Raw genomic sequence first — 16,103 nt, forward strand, 5'->3', positions numbered from 1 at the left:
GCACTCACAGCCAGGATCCTGGGTTCTAGTCTTGGCTGTTTTAAAAGGGACCTAAAAATGCAACCTTATAACTCTATGATTTTCACCAGAGGCACCTGTCTGGGAACATTACCCATATTTGTTTTCCCCTATACCCAGATCTGGGCATTTGTGGTGAAGAAAAGAGGTAATTGTCTTCCTTAGCTTTACTGCGGAGGTTGGTTTCAAGCAAGGGGTGGGTGATTAGACTTGATATATCATTATTTAATATCTCATTACATTATTGAATTCCCTATGACTGAACCTAACCCAAAGCTAGGCACATGATAGAACCATTTTAATCTTGTTAATTTGCATCATCCACAACAACCTTTGATATTGGCTAGTCCCATTACATTGATGGGGAAAGTAAGGCAATAAGAAGTGTGCCAGATGCGGGCTAGGAATAGAATTCTAGGGCCCCGAATTGCTTGACAACTCCTCAAATTAAAAACTTCAGGTTGCTGGATGTCTGTGAATAAATTTCAGACCAACAGGAAAGAAATCTGGACTGAGGGAGCCTCTTTCAATGGGGTGTTGCTGGAACATCCCTTCTGGACACTCTGTCTCCCCCTCTTTGGCTGTGATTTTTCCTTTGGAAGCTGGGATTCCCAGACACTGAGCACTCTAGAGTCTTGTGGTTTTGCTTTATTTTATTTTTGGTGGGAGAGGGGGTGAGGCGAGGGGAGAGAGAAGGGGCTGGGCTGTAAGATAGGCGGGGGGGACAGAGAAAGAGTAGAAGGAAATCCTTACTCTGGAGCCAAATGGATGAAATAATGAGATGATTATCTGATCGGAGTTGGCAGCTTCACAGTTTTTCCCAGATGACATCTTCTTACTGCCTCATCTCACTTCCTAGTACCCATCTGCCAGGGAAACTGTGTGCTTTCAGTCTAGACCGAGCCCCGCAACTCTGATTACCCCTCCTCTTGCAGTAGCAACACAAGGACCTGAAGTCAGCTCCCTGGCTGTACAGAATTAGAGAAGGCCCCAACGGGAATACGTATGGGAGGGTTCAAGAGACTATACTGCATTAGGTTATTAAAGCCCAGTCCTGGGGGAAACAGTTTCAGGACACTGAAGGTACCTGACCCCTGTCCTGTCCTTTCCATGTCCTCCCGTCTCATGCTCTGCATGGAGGAAAGTAGCATCATGGTTTGATTCTAGGTATAGCACTCCCTCCCTTCGCCACCTGTCTACCACCATCAACCACCCCACCCACCTTGCACACTCAGATCCTTCCCCAAAGTGCCCATCTGAACTCTATTAACCTTAAGCATACAAAATTGGGCAGAAAACCTTTTTTTGGGACATTTCATTACGTTTTAGGTGAAAGTTTACACAGCAAACTAGTTTCCCATTCAACAGTTCATACACAAATTGTTCCGTGACATTGGTTGATATCCCTGCAGTGTGTCAACATTCTCCCCATTTCCGCCCTGGCTTCCCCGTTTCCATCCCTCCAGCTTCCCTGCCCCTCCTTGCCTTCTCATCTTTGCTTTTGAGTGAATGTTGCCGATTTGGTCTCGTACAGTTGATTCTTCTAAGGAAGACTTTCCTCATGGGTGTTATTGTTTATTTTATAGGCCAATCTGTTATTTGCTGAAAGGTGACCTCCAGGAGGATCTTCAGTTATAGCTTAAAAGGGTGTCTTAGGGCAATAGTCTCGGGGGTTTCTCTAGTCTCTACCAGTCTAGTAAGTCTGGTCTTTTTTATGAATTTGAGTTTTGTTCTACATTTTTCTCCCATTCTAGCTGAGACCTTCTATTGTGTCCCTGGTCAGAGCGGGTAGTGGGAGCCGAGTACCATCTAGTTCTTGTGGTCTGAGGCTACAGGAGGCTGTGGTTCCTGTAGGCCATTAATCCTGTGAACTAATTGCTTCCTCAAGTCTTTGGTTTCTTTCATTCTCCTTTGCTTCAGATGGGAAGAAACTAAGAGTTGTATCTTAGATGGCCGCTCGCAAGCTTTTTAAGGCCCCAGATGCTATTTACCAAACTAGGAAGTGCAACATTATTTTTATGAACTGTGTTATGCCAATTGACCTAAATGTCCCCAGTGACTATGGTCCTTAGCCTTCAAATCCAGTAACTCAGTCCCATGAGGTGTTTGGATATGTCTAAGAAGTTTTCACAACTGTGCCCGCTGTGCACTCTATTGTATATATATGAATATATATATGCAGCACATACAAATAAGTATATACAAATGCCCATAACTATACCTATATATACATGCACATGTACTCCTGGGCAGGAAATCTTTTGCAGACAGTCTAACTTCTGAGGTTTTTTTTCTCCTCAAATCAAAGCGGCCCCTGTGATGTACTGGTATTTCCTTTTTAGGTCCACTGCAGGAAGATGAGGGATAGGAACCCACCAGGACAGGGAATACCCAGGGCTATCTCTTCTCCACCTCCCATCCTGTATCTTTCTTCCTCCTTGTGCACATCAGCAAATATTCAGTGCAGACTTAAAGTCTAGGAAAGACAGGGGTTGGGAACAAGACCTTCATTCTTCAGGATTCTGGCAACTGTGCTCCTGAGGGCTCAGGCATCCTTGTCTGAGTGTAAGTGCTTAGCTACTTACAGTTTACCTGTGGACCCCATGGCTGAGAACCATGAGGTTGGAGTCCTTCAGGAGTAAAGGTCTCTGATTTGCATTAATTTACTCACTTGTATCAAACAGATCAGCCAGACTTCCCTCTCTTACCCTCCCACTGGCCCTTTAGTTGGCTACTACCTGTTGCTAGGATTGTTGGCCTTCACTTAATGCAGAAGGACTACAATAGACGCATTTTCCTTGGAGCTAAACACAGCTGTTGTATTTCTGCTGCTCCACTAAGGATAATCCAAGGTGCAGCAAAACTTGACTGCCACATTCTTTTCCAGTAGCTCTCAAACCTCACCTTCTGCCTCCTTAATGTAAACCAAGTTTCCAGGTTCTCAATCTACCAAACTTGGAGAATTTTATTTTCAACAGGGAGTTCAAGCAATCCAATTACACCAGCCCTTGTACCTGAACCCTCCCATGAGATGTGGTGCCGTAGGGAATACTTCTCACATAGGGCACTAGGTGGCAGTGTTGCTTCATGCACAGGGAAGTAGGCGAGTCTTTGGAAGCCACGTAGTTGGGAATGTGTCTGATATTGGAGGGCTGTCCCTCCCGTGGCCTCTGGGCTGTATTTAATCATCCCCATCCCAGAGTTTTCTTGGTATTCATCCCTCAGGGTCAGTTTCATACAAGTCTTTTTTGGATGGCCTGTGTGAAAAGGCTAAAGCGGCATTTTTAGGGTTGTAGCAACTTGTAGCAACTAGTAAAGATAATAAAATCAACTAGAGTTACCTACTTCCCCCACAGTGGGGGGCCCAAGCCCAAACTCCCAAATTCTTCCAAAATAGGAAGTTGGACTACAGAATGGATTGCCAGAATACTTCAGTTGAGGTCTGAGGACAATGTAGGCCTCAGAGTCTTCAGGTGCTAAGACTCTCTGGCTAGAAGAGGGGAGTGATGGTTGCTGGCCCCCTTCAAGTTAGCCCTTCTGAAGTTGCCTAATTCCTGTAGCTGTGAAGCAAGCAGCTGAGGCCTGGAAACAACCATATGCAGTTGCTCCAATGTTTCTGGGTCCTCCATAAAAGTGGTTACTCAGGGGCCTGCCAATTTAGGGATATGTGGACACCTAGGAGTAGCCTGAGGTCAGGAGACCATTTGGATGGACCATTGGAAATGAGTAGTGGATATAAGGCAAATTCTGTCCCATCCTGGTGTGAAATCTTTAAGCTCTAGTGCCCAACACTTAAACCATCCTATTACTTTCCCTTCCTTCTCAACTTCCTTTCCTCTTCTTCAACCTCGACACACACAAAAGGAAAATTTAATAGGTTCCTCCTCACCCATAATTGATTTCAAATGTTCCCTGAAGCTGCCCAGCTGAGTAACCACCTGCAGCTCCAAGTTGCAAGAGACTGAGTCACTAAGTCCATAGCAGAATTAGAGCCTGAGCCCAGGTTTCTTCATTCAGCAAATATTTGTTGAGGGCCTTGCCATGTAAAGCACGGCAAGGCACTGTGGGGGAATACAAAGATGTCTAAGAAACTGTCCCCGACTTGAAGAAGAGTTTTCCTCCTCTGGGGACCAACGTTTTAGAGCTTATCATAATGCTGCGGGAAGAAGAGCATGAACTTGGGAGTCAGACAGACCTGCCTGGAATCAGATCCCATCTCTGACAGTTATCAGTGCTGCGATCTGTGGCAATTCATTGAACTTTTCTGAGCCTTGGTTTCCTCAAATTGAAAAATGAGATAATGTCTTGCAGAGTTGTTATGATGTTTAAACAAGTCATGTATGTAAAATACCCAGCACAGGACTTGACACGTGGTAGGTATTAACAGTGGGAAACAGTCATTACTAAGAGCAGTGCATTAACCTACTCAACTTTGGTTATAACCCACTAACCTATAATTTCTCCTTAGATGGGATATTAACTTTAATTCCTTAGGAATTTAGTTTGTTAATCTGTAAAATAGGAATGGTAGTAAATAGTTTTTTTTTTTTTTTTCCACAACATGTTCTAAAGAAGATTGAGAACATCGTAGAATCAGAGGCCTGAAAGGATTTTTGTTTTGTTTTGTTTGTTTTTGCTTTTTTCCCCCTAATTATCTGTTTTTTTTCAGCCTAGGCATTACTATTTCTAATGAATTGGGCAATGGTACTAAAGGTTTTTTGGGGCCACAAACCCTTTTGAGAATCTGATGAAATCTATGATCACATCTAAGAAAAATGTATACATGCACATAGTGTATAACGTTTGGAGCTTTCTGGATTTCCTGATGGCCAGAGTCTGCTGCCCTTAGGTTTAAAACTTCTTGTTTAGGGCATATTGATAGCTTTTCTGTTTCAGATGACATCTGTCTTAGTCATCTAGTGCTGCTATAACAGAAATACCACAAGTGGATGGCTTTAACAAACCGAAATTTATTCTCTCACAGTTTAGGAGGCTAGAAGTCTGAATTCAGAGTGCCAGCTCTAGGGGGAGGCTTTCTCTCTCTGTTGGCTCTGGGGGAAGGTCGTGTCATCAGTTTTCCCCTGGGTCTAGGAGTTTCTCAGTGCAGGGACCCCGGGGTCCAAAGGACGCACTCTGCTCCTTGCTTTTCTTTTTTGGTGGTAGGAGGTCCCTCCTCTGCTTGCTTGCATAATCTCTTTTATATCTCAAAAGAGATTGACTCAAGATACAACCTAATCCAGTAGATTGTGTTCTGTCTCATTAACATAATTGCCTCTAATCCTGCCTCATGAACATCATAGAGGTTAGGATTTACAGCACATAGGATAATTACATCAGATCACAAAATGGAGAACCACAACACAATACTGGGAATCATAGCCTAGCCAAGTTGACACATATTTTGAGAGGACACTATTCAATCATCTAAGTTATGAGATGTCACAAGATGCTGTGACTGTGCATCTCCATGCCTGGCAAAATCCCCTTCTCCCAATAAGGAATCTATGAACTTAAGGTGAAGAGTATCCCTCATATGGAATATGAACCTTCACTGAAGATTCACATAAACAGACGTATAAACATAGATGTAAAGAGAATTTAAAAGGTGGGTCATGTGTTCTATCCCTCTTTTATCCAGTAGGACTCAATGATAGACATGGAACCAAGTCCATATCTCTCTCAGAGCTCCTCCTCCTCAGGTGCCTCCTCTTATAGTGTTTTGAACTCTCAGGACCCTGAGGAATTGCCCAGTTCCTACCACATTATAACTCTGCTCCGCAATCAGGATCAAGATGGGCAGCTAAGTAGTGGCAACTCCACCCTCAACATGGAAGCACTGTGGATATAAGGGTCTGTGGGTGATCTCTGGGTGAGTGTGCCCACTAAGACAAGGATGAGTGTCTTAGTCACTTAGTGCTGCTGGAACACAAATACCACAAGTGGGTGGCTTTAAAGACCAGAAATATATTTTCTCACAGTTCTGGAGGCTGAAAGTCCAAAGCATGGTCTCAGCCACGTTGATTCTTTCCTTGTCAGTAGCCCTGAGCATTCCTTAGTTCCTTGGCATTCCCTGGCTTGTCGGCAGTTCTCACAGGGCATCTGTTTTCCCCCATATGTGTGTCTGTGTTTATTCTAGTCTTTTTATAACTCAGAAATGATTAGGTTTAGTATCTACCCCCATACTGTCACCTCATTAACATAACAAAAGAAAAATCCTATTTCCAAAGAGGGTCACATCCACAGGTACAAGGGCCAAGAATTCAACACATGTTTTTGGAGGACACAAATCAATCCATAACAATGAGACATTTATATACTAATGAACAAGGTATATGCCCCGACTGATGTAAGCTAGCATCTGCCATATAGGAGAGTTTTTATCATGTGGCTATATGGCCCTAAAGAGAGAGGTGATGTGGAGGGAGAGTGTAAGATGTCTGGTTTTAGACTTAAAACAGACTGCCACCATGACTCCTGGTTTCACACTTCTTTGCTGTGCCCTCCTCCCCTCTGTGGAGCCTTCCCTGATTCCCCTTTGTGAAAATGATCTCTACTTTTCTGCTTTCATAGCACTTTATGTGTGGTTTCCTAGGGTACATATTCCTGCCTTATTAGTTATATGCATGTTTTATTTCTATCTACTTTAAGTTCCTCAGGAGCCAAACCCATGTCTGATTCACTTTTGTAATCCCAAAATATTTAGCACAGTATTACCAGTTAGCAGTTGCCATCAAGTCATCTCTGACTCATGGTGACCCTACATGTGTCAGAGTACAATTGTGCTCCATAGGGTTTTCAATGGCTGAGTTTTTGGAAGTAGATCACCAGGGCTTTCTTTCGAAATGCCTCTGGGTGGACTTGAACCTTCAACCTTTCAGTTAGCAGTCAAATGCTTAACTGTTTGCACCACCCAGGGACTCCAGCATAGTGTTAGACTCTAAGTTATGTTTGTTGAACAGATGAAGTAGAAATATAGATTGCTGGATGCCCATTTGGGATAAGAAAGACAGTGAGAGGAACTTTCTGAGATTCTTTGTAGAGAACCAGGGCAGTGGCTTTCACGTTTTGCTTTTGCTGCCTACAGAGGTGTCTTAGGGGCTTCTAGGGGGAAATGATGGGGCACAGGGCTCTCCTCCCACCTTTAATGGGAGCAGCCCTCTCTCACCTATTTTATATGAAGAAAAAGATTGTTGTTGTTGTTGTCAGGTGCTGTCAGGACGGTTCCGACTCATAGCCACCCTAGATACAAAAGAGTGAAACATCGCCCAGTCCTACGCCATCCTCACAATCGTTGCTATGTTTGAGGTCATTGTTACAGCCACTGTGTCAATTCATCTCATTGAGGGTCTTCCTCTTTTTCGATGACCCTCTACCAATCATGATGTCCTTCTCCAGGGACTGGTCCCTCTTGATAAAATGTCCAAAGTACGTGAGATAAAGTCTTGCCATCCTCGCTTCTAAGGAGCATTCTGGCTGTACTTCTTCCAAGATAGATTTGTCCATTCTTCTGGCAGTCCATGGCATATGCGATGTTCTTCACCAACACCATAATTCAAAGGCATCAATTCTTCTTTGGACTTCCTTATTCATTGTCCAGCTTTCACATGCATATGAGGTGATTGAAAATACCATGGCTTGGGTCAGGTACACCTTAGTCTTCAAAGTGACAGACACCTTTGCTTTTTGACACTATAGAGAGGCATTTTGCAGCAAATTTTTGCAATTCAATACGTCATTTGATGTCTTTTTTTAAAAAATGATTTTTCTTCATTTGATTACCATGTATTATTATTATTATTACATTTTTTTGTGCTTTAAGTGAAAGTTATAGTTCAAGTCATTTTCTCATACAAAAATGTATACACAAATTGCTATGTGACCCTAGCTGCTCTCCGGTAATGTGACAGCACACTTCTCCTTTCCACCCCGGATTTCCTGTGTCCATTCAACCAGCTCCTATCCCTTTCTGCCTTCTCATCTCGCCTCGGGACAGGAGCTGCCCATTTAGTCTCAGGTATCTACTTGAGCTAAGAAACACTCTCTTTACGAATATGATTTTATGTCCCATAGTCCAGTCTAATCTTTGTCTGAAGAGTTGGCTTCAGGAATGGTTTCAGTTCTGGGCTAATGGAGAGTCTGGAGGCCACGTCTTCTGGGGTTCCTCCAGCCTCAGTCAGAACATTAAGTCTGGTCTTTTTACTAGTGTTTGAGTTCTGCACCCCACTTTTCTCCTGTTCTGTCAGGGACTCTCTGTTGTGTTCTATGTCAGGGCAGTCATTGGTGGTAGCCGGGCACCATCTAGTTCTGGTCTCAGGCTGTTGGAGTCTCTGCTTTATGTGGCCCTTTCTGTCTCTTGGGCTAATACTTTCCTTATGTCTTTGGTGATCTTCATTCTCCTTTGCTCCAGGTGGGTTGGGACCAATTGATGTATCTTAGATGTCCGCTTGCTAGCTTTTAAGACCCCAGATGCCACTCACCAAAGTGGGAAGCAGAACATTTTCTTAATAAACTTTGTTATGCCAATTGACCTAGATGTCCCTGAAACCATGGTCCCCAGACCCCACCTCTACTACTCTGTCCCTTGGAGTGTTTGGTTGTATTCAGGAAACTTCTTAGCTTTTGGTCTAGTCCAGTTGTGCTGACTTCCCCTGTAGTATGTGCTGTCCCTTCCTTCACCTAAGATAATTCTTATCTACTATCTAGTTAGTGAATACCCATCTCCCTCCCTCCCCACTCTAGTAACCATCAAAGAATGTTTTCTTCTGTGTTTAAACCTTTCCTTGAGTTCTTATAATAGTGGTCTCATACAATATTTGTCCTTTTGTGACTGACTAATTTTACTCAGCATAATGCCTTCCAGATTCATCCATGTTATGAAATGTTTCACAGATTCATCGTTGTTCTTTATTGTTGTGTAGTATTACATTGTGTGAATATACTTTAATTTGTTTATCCATTCATCTGTTGATAGGCACCTAGGTTGTTTCCATCTTTTTGCTATTGTGAACAGTGCTACAATATATATACAATATATCTATTCATGTGATGGCTCTTATTTGTTTAGGATACATTCCAAGGAGCGGGATTGCTAGATTGTATGGTACTTCTATTTCTAGCTTTTTAAGGAAGCGCCAAATTGATTTCCAAAGTGATTGTACCATTTTACATTCCCACCAGCAGTGTATAAGTGTTCCGGTCTCTCCATAACTTCTCCAACATTTATTATTCTTTGTTTTTTGGATTAATGCTAGCCTTGTTCGGGTGAGATGGTATTTCATTGTAGTTTTGATCTGCATTTCTCTAATAGCTAATGATTGTGAGCATTTCCTCATGTGTCTGTTAGCTGCCTGAATGTCTTCTTTAGTGAAGTGCCTGTTCATATGCTTTGCCCATTTTTTAATTGGGTTGCCCTTTTTTTTTGTTAAGGTTTTGCAGTATCTTGTAGATTTTAGAGATTAGATGCTGATCGGATTTGTAGTAGCCAAAAATTTTTTTCCCAGTCTGTAGGTTGTCTTTTTACTTTTTTGGTGAAGTCTTCTGAGGAGCATAAGTGTTTAATTTTTAGGAGCTCCCACTTATCTACTTTCTTTTCTGGTGTTTGTGCATTGTTAGTAATGTTTTGTATTCTGTTTATGCCATGTATTAGGGCTCCTAGCATTGTTCCTGTTTTTTCTTCCATGATCTTTATAGTTTTTGATTTTATATTTAAGTCTTTGATCCATTTTGAGTTAGTTTTGTACATGGTGTGAGGTATAGGTCTTGTTTCGTTTTTTACAGATGGATATCCAGTTATGCCAGCACCATTTGTTAAAGAGACTGTCTTTTGCCGAATTAATGGACTTTGAGCTTTGTCAAATATCAGCTGCTCATAGGTGGATGAATTTATGTCTGGATTCTCAATTCTGTTCCATTGGTCTATGTATTGGTTGTAGCAGTACCAGGCTGTTTTGACTACCGTGGCAGTATAATAGGTTCCAAAATCAGATAGTGTGAGGCCTCCCACTTTGTTCTTCTTCTTCAGCAATGCTTTACTTATCTGGGGCCTCTTCCTTTTCCATTTGAAGTTGGTGATTTGTTTCTCCATCTCATTAAAAAATGCCGTTGGAATTTGGATCTGGATTTCATTGTATCTGTAGATCGTTTTGGGTAGAATTGACATTTTCACAATGTTTGAATATTCCTATCCGTGAGAAAGGTATGCTTTTCCACTTACGTAGGTCTCTTTTGGTTTCTTGCAGTAGTGTCTTGCAGTTTTCTTTGTATAGGTCTTTTACATCTCTGGTTAGATTTATTCCTAAGTATTTTATCTTCTTGGGGGCTATTGTAAATGGTATTGATTTGGTGATTTCCTCTTCAAAGTTCTCTTTGTTGGTATAGAGGAAACGAACTGAGTTTTATCTGTTTATCTTGTATCCTGATACTTTGCTGAACTCTTCTATTAGTTCTAGCAGTTTTCTTGTGGATTTTTTGGGGTTTTCTGTGTATAAGATCATATCATCTGCAAATAGAGATACTTTTACTTCTTCCTTACCAATTTGGATGCCCTTTATTTCTTTTTCTAGCCTAATTGCTCTGGCTAGAACCTCCAGCACAATGTTGAATAAGAGTGATGATAAAGGGCATCCTTATCTGGTTCCTGTTCTCAAGGGCAATGCTTTCAGACTCTCCATTTAGGAAGATGTTGGCTGTTGGCTTTGTATAGTCATTTGATTTCTTGATTGTTGCTTCCATGGGCATTGATTGTGGATCCAAGTAAAAATGAAAGCCTTGACAATTTCAATCTTTTCTCCGTTTATCATGATGTTGCTTGTTGGTCCAGTTGTGAGGATTTTTGTTTTCTTTATGTTGAGGTATAATCCATACTGAAGGCTGTAGTCTTTGATTCTTCATCAGTAAGTGCTTTAAGTCCTCTTCACTTTCTGCAAGAAAGGTTGTGTTATCTGCATATCACACGCAGGTTGTTGACGAGTCTTCTTCCAATCCTGATGCCACGTTTTTCTTCATATATTCCAGCTTCTTGGATTATTTGTTCAGCATACAGATTGAATAAGAGTGGTGAAAGGATACAACACTGACACACACCTTTCCTGATTTTAAACCAGAAGAAAGGGCTTAATTACTTTTTTAAAATACATTTAAGCCCTACAACCATACAGAAGGGGTCAGCACACTATGGCCAATGGGCCACATCTGGCCTGATGCCTGATTTTGTAAATAAAGTTTTGTTGGGACACAGCCACACCCACTCAATTATATATAGCCTGTGGCTGATTCCATGCTAACTGGCAGAATTGAGTAGTTGCAACAGAGACAGTATAGCCCATAAAGCATAAAATATTTACTGTCTGGCCCTTTGCAGAAAAAGTTTGCTGACCCCTGCTCTACAGCATTACTTCTCAAACTTGAATCTGCATAGAAATCACCTGGGCCTCTTAAAATGCTGTGGCTGCCATGGGAATACACCTCATAGTGGATGCCATGAGAACATGCCTCTCAGTCCTCCAACTACTGAGGGTTTCATTGACCGAGGATTCCAGCTGCTGGGCTGTGAAATCCATCACTGCATTTGTAATGAGACTACATGTCCCTTGGGCTGCTCCCAGTCATGGGAATATACTTCATAGCAGATGCCATAAGAACATGCCTCAGAGACCTCCAACTATTGAGGGTTTCATTGACCAAGGATTCCAGCTTCTGGGCTGTGAAATCCCTGACCGCATTTGTACTGAGGCCACATGTCCCTTGGGCTGCTCCCAGCCATTGACAGAGTGTGGCAGGGATAAAGGCAGACCAGTTCCTTGGAGACACAGGACTCCTCTGATGGCTGACTTTGACTCAAGAACTCTCAAAGGCCTTGCACAACATTCCTTGGACTGCACAGCAGTCTAGGATGTTTTCACTCTATCTTTCTTCCCTCTCTCCTTCCCTCAGTGTCAGACTTGCATCATGGTCTGATGACTGTCCCTGCCTTTTTAAGCTCATTGTTTTCTCTCACAGGTGTCTTCCCTAATAAAATTCTTGTACGTATAATCCTATCTTGGCTTCTGCTTTTTGGAGGACCAGACTATCACAAATGCAGATTCTGGTTCAGTAGGTCTGGGACAGCCTGAGATTCTGCATTTCTAACAGGCTCCTGGAGTCCCTGGGTGGTACAAATGGTTTGTGCCCTCAGCTGCTAACTGAAAGGATGGAGGTTCAAGTCTACCCAGAGTTATATCAGAAGAAAGGCCTGATGATCTACTTTTAAAAAATCAGTCATTAAAAACCCTACAGAGCACACAGTTGACACACATGGGGTCTCTGTGAGTCAGAATTGACTCTACAGCAATTGTTTGTTTGTTTGTTTGTTTGTTTTAAATAGGCTCCTAGGTGATATAGATGTTGTTAGTATGTGGACTATGATTTGAGTAGCAAGGCTCTAGACTCGTAAGTCTAGAGCAGCGGTCCTCAAACTTTTTCTGTAAAGAAACAAATAGCAAATAGTTTAGGCTTTATGGGCCATAAAATCTCTATTGCAATCATTCAACTCTGTTGTTATAGTGTGAAAACAACCACAGACAATACATAAACAAATTGACATGTCTGTGTCCCAATAAAACCTTATATACAAAAATAAGTTGTGGGCCAGATTTGGCCCACAGGCCATAGTTTTCTGACCCCTGGTATAGAGGGTTCTTCCTGCATGCCATGCTTTTTAGACAGTCCTCTTTTACTTTGCTTGCCAGTTCTGCACTATTCATAATAGTCCCAATACAGACACTTTATTCCCTAAAAATATGTAATGTTGTTTAAGTAAAAACACAACTTCCCAGAGATTTCCTGCAGGAAACAAGTCATGCTAACTTCTTGGTATGAGTATTCCAGGTGATTTATATTTATTTCTCTCCTTTTTAAAAAATAGCTTTATTGAAATATAATTTAAAACCATGAAGTTCACCTGTTTAAAAACCATAACTAATAGTTTTTGCTATATTTACAGAGTTGTGTAACCATCTAATTTTAAAACATTTTCATCATTCTCAGAAGAAACCCTGTAACCATTATTAGTCACTTACCATTTCTCCTGCTTTTCCATCCACCCACCACAGCCTTAAGAAAACACTAACTCTCTTCCTATCTATAGAATTGCCTATTCTGGACATTTCATATAAGCAGGATTATAGAGTATGTGGCCTTTTGTGTCTAGCTTCTTTCACTTGAGGTTCATCCATGTTGTAGCGCGTGTTGGCACTCTATACCTTTTTGCCAAATAATAGTCTGTGAACATACCACATTTTACTTATCCATTCATGAGTTTATGGACATTTGGGTTATTTCCATTTTTTGTCTCTTATGAATAATGCTACTATGAATATTTGTGCACAAGTTTTTACATGGACGACATATGTTTTCACTTCTCTTGGGTAGATACATACAAATGGAATTGCTGGGCCATATGGTACTGCTATGTTTAACATTTTGAGGAACTTCCAAACTGTTTTCTGAAGTGGCTGCACCATTTTACAATCTCCAGCAACATATGAGGTTCAGTTTTATATTTCTGGCCCCCTAAAATTAAATGGCTTTCTGTAACATCACTGATAAGCAGGATTTGCCACTACATATATCTGATAGAATCTCTGTGATCTTCTTAGAGAAAGGTGCCATTGTCTTGCACAATGAGGAGAGATACCTGGGCCTCTGATGCTGACACCCTTCCTGCTTGAGATGGTTGCTCTCACCAAGTTCCTCCAATAGCTTCTCAAGGGTATCCTAAGAGGAACTCTTTCTTGCCTGGACCTGGATCTGCATGGAGGCACCTTTGGCCTGAACTGCCCCACTTTCCATGACTTTCCACCTGGATGACCCCTAAATGATGTGCATTCAAGGAACACTCAGACCTTCAGAAGTCATAGTGCATTGGATTCTGATGCAACAACACCTTTAGAAAGAAAAGGAGAATAACAGAAGGGAGGAGGGAAAAGATAAAGCCCATGCAACTCTCTTGATAATGACAAACTTTCTCCTGGATTCCAGATTTCCTGGATTTCTCTGAGTCTGGCCCCCACTGGGTACTTGGTGTTACCGTCTCCCTGTGGCCAGCTCTGTTCAGGGTCTAACAAGGGTTAGATCCAGTACTTTGGAGTCATCTGGTTGTCTGGGGCGAGTGTAGGGTAAGAAGAATCACTTCCAGGTCATAGCATAAGAGGGCGTTTCCTCTGAGCATGGCCATGTGGTCGTCCTACTTGTCAGACATTCAGTGTCTGACACTCGTTGTTCCCCTTCCTTTCCTCATTTCTTGACTTTCAGTTACTATAAAAGACTCTATTTTTGGTCCTTTCCACAGTCTAAAGGAGCAATGCAGTGGGATGAGGTTTTGAATGAACCAGGTGGCACCATCAGCTGCTCACGCCTTCATCCTCTGGTAGCTGTGTGTTTTCTCCAGTCCTCAAGATGATGACAGGGGGTATAGTTCTTTGATGAAGCAAAGGGTGTCAGGTTGGAAACCTTCAGGCGTGACAGAGGCAGGGCTGGCAGGTAGAGATCACCTTTGACAGCCCAAGTAAATTCAGCCATCCGCCTATCACCAGCAACACTTGGTCCTTCCTCACCTCTCACTTCCTCCTTTATGCATTTCTCTGTTCTTCCTCTGGGGCTGGTCATCTGATTGATTCAGAATGTAGGCCAAGAAGTTTGGCTCCTTCTCTTTCCCGTCCTAGGCCATGCCTTGATGAGGCCAAATAAACAGAGGAGAAGGCAACACCTTCACTTGGATTTGGAGCCCGTATACCCTGAACATCCCTTAGCTTCAGTTCCCTGTGTCAAAAACAAATACATAAATTCCATGCTGTTGCCTTCAAGTCCATGGAAATAGGTTTCTCTGGGGGCTCATCAAATCCATTTCTGCTCACATCATTCACCCTATGACCCCAGAATCTTCCAGAAAACATATCTCAGTGCCAAGTTTATATCCAAAAAATAACACCATCCTTTCCTCCTCATGCTCACTACCTGCCTTAAAACAATTCCACCGTTTGAATTTTTTAAAACAAGAACATCCAGGAAAACTCAGAGGGCAAACGAAAGCATCCCAATTTCCATTGTCAGAAGTGAATGGAGAAAAGTGGTTCAGATCGATAGAAAGAAAAACCTGCAGGCAGCTTTCCACCTCTGCTGAGGAACAGCAACCCAACCCCACCACAACTTCTCGCATCATTGTGCTCATCATGCAAACCACAGCTCTTCAGCCACTGGGCGTTGATACGCCGTTTCTGTAATTCCACTGTCACAGGACCTGCAGAGTATATTGATGCTCAGGAAATTTCATACTGCTTGTTCTCCTAGATTATGAAAAATGTTTGAAATGACATTTAAAAAATTACCCAGGAGACTGCCCCTTTTTGGGGTGGGGGGCGTGGTAAAGACTAGACATAAGGAACATTTTAATAGGTATTGCTGTTAGTTGCCATTGAGCCAGCCTGACTCATGGTGACTCCAAGCACAACGGAAAGCACTACCCTCATGATCAGCTGTAGATCAGACTGATAGGGTTTTGATTGGTTGCTTTTCAGAAATAGATTGCCAGACCTTTCTTCCTAGTCCATCTTAAGCTGGAATCTCTGCTGAAACCTGTTCAGTGTCGTAGCAACATGCAAGCTTCCTCTGACAGACAGGTGGTGGCTGTATATGATATACATTGGCTGGGAATGAACCCAGTCTCCCACATGGAAGTTGAGAATTCTACCACTGAGCCACCAATGTCCTCTCAGTACATATTAAACTTTGGTTATTTATTTATTTCTCTATGTGGAGAAAAATAAAGTTGCTCAAATATACTGAGATAATGGATAAATTCAGCACAAAGCATGGCTTTAGAGGAAATTGCCCAGTGTGAGTGGGAGGTAACAGAAGATGAGGACTGCTCTTGATTCTTGGGGATGCCTAATGGGCAATGTGGCAGCAGGCAAAGGGCTAGCATGACTCTTATAGGGGGCGCTGTGGACAGAGCTGTACTAGGTCAGTGTCTTAGGCTTGTTTCTCTAGAGAAGCAAAACCAATAAAGCTATAAATATACATAGAGAGAGATTTATATAAGGAAATATCTT

General features: G+C 42.2%; 1 protein-coding gene across 1 annotated transcript in view; it reads left to right on the forward strand.

Moving 5' to 3' along the window:
- The window catches only part of PAPPA2 (pappalysin 2), a 335,895-nt gene that overhangs the window by 2,472 nt on the left and 317,320 nt on the right, over positions 1–16,103 (forward strand). The window lies entirely within an intron of this gene.

This window comes from Trichechus manatus, unplaced genomic scaffold (genome assembly GCF_000243295.1).
Source record: "Trichechus manatus latirostris isolate Lorelei unplaced genomic scaffold, TriManLat1.0 scaffold00021, whole genome shotgun sequence".
Taxonomy (NCBI): Eukaryota; Metazoa; Chordata; class Mammalia; order Sirenia; family Trichechidae; genus Trichechus; species Trichechus manatus.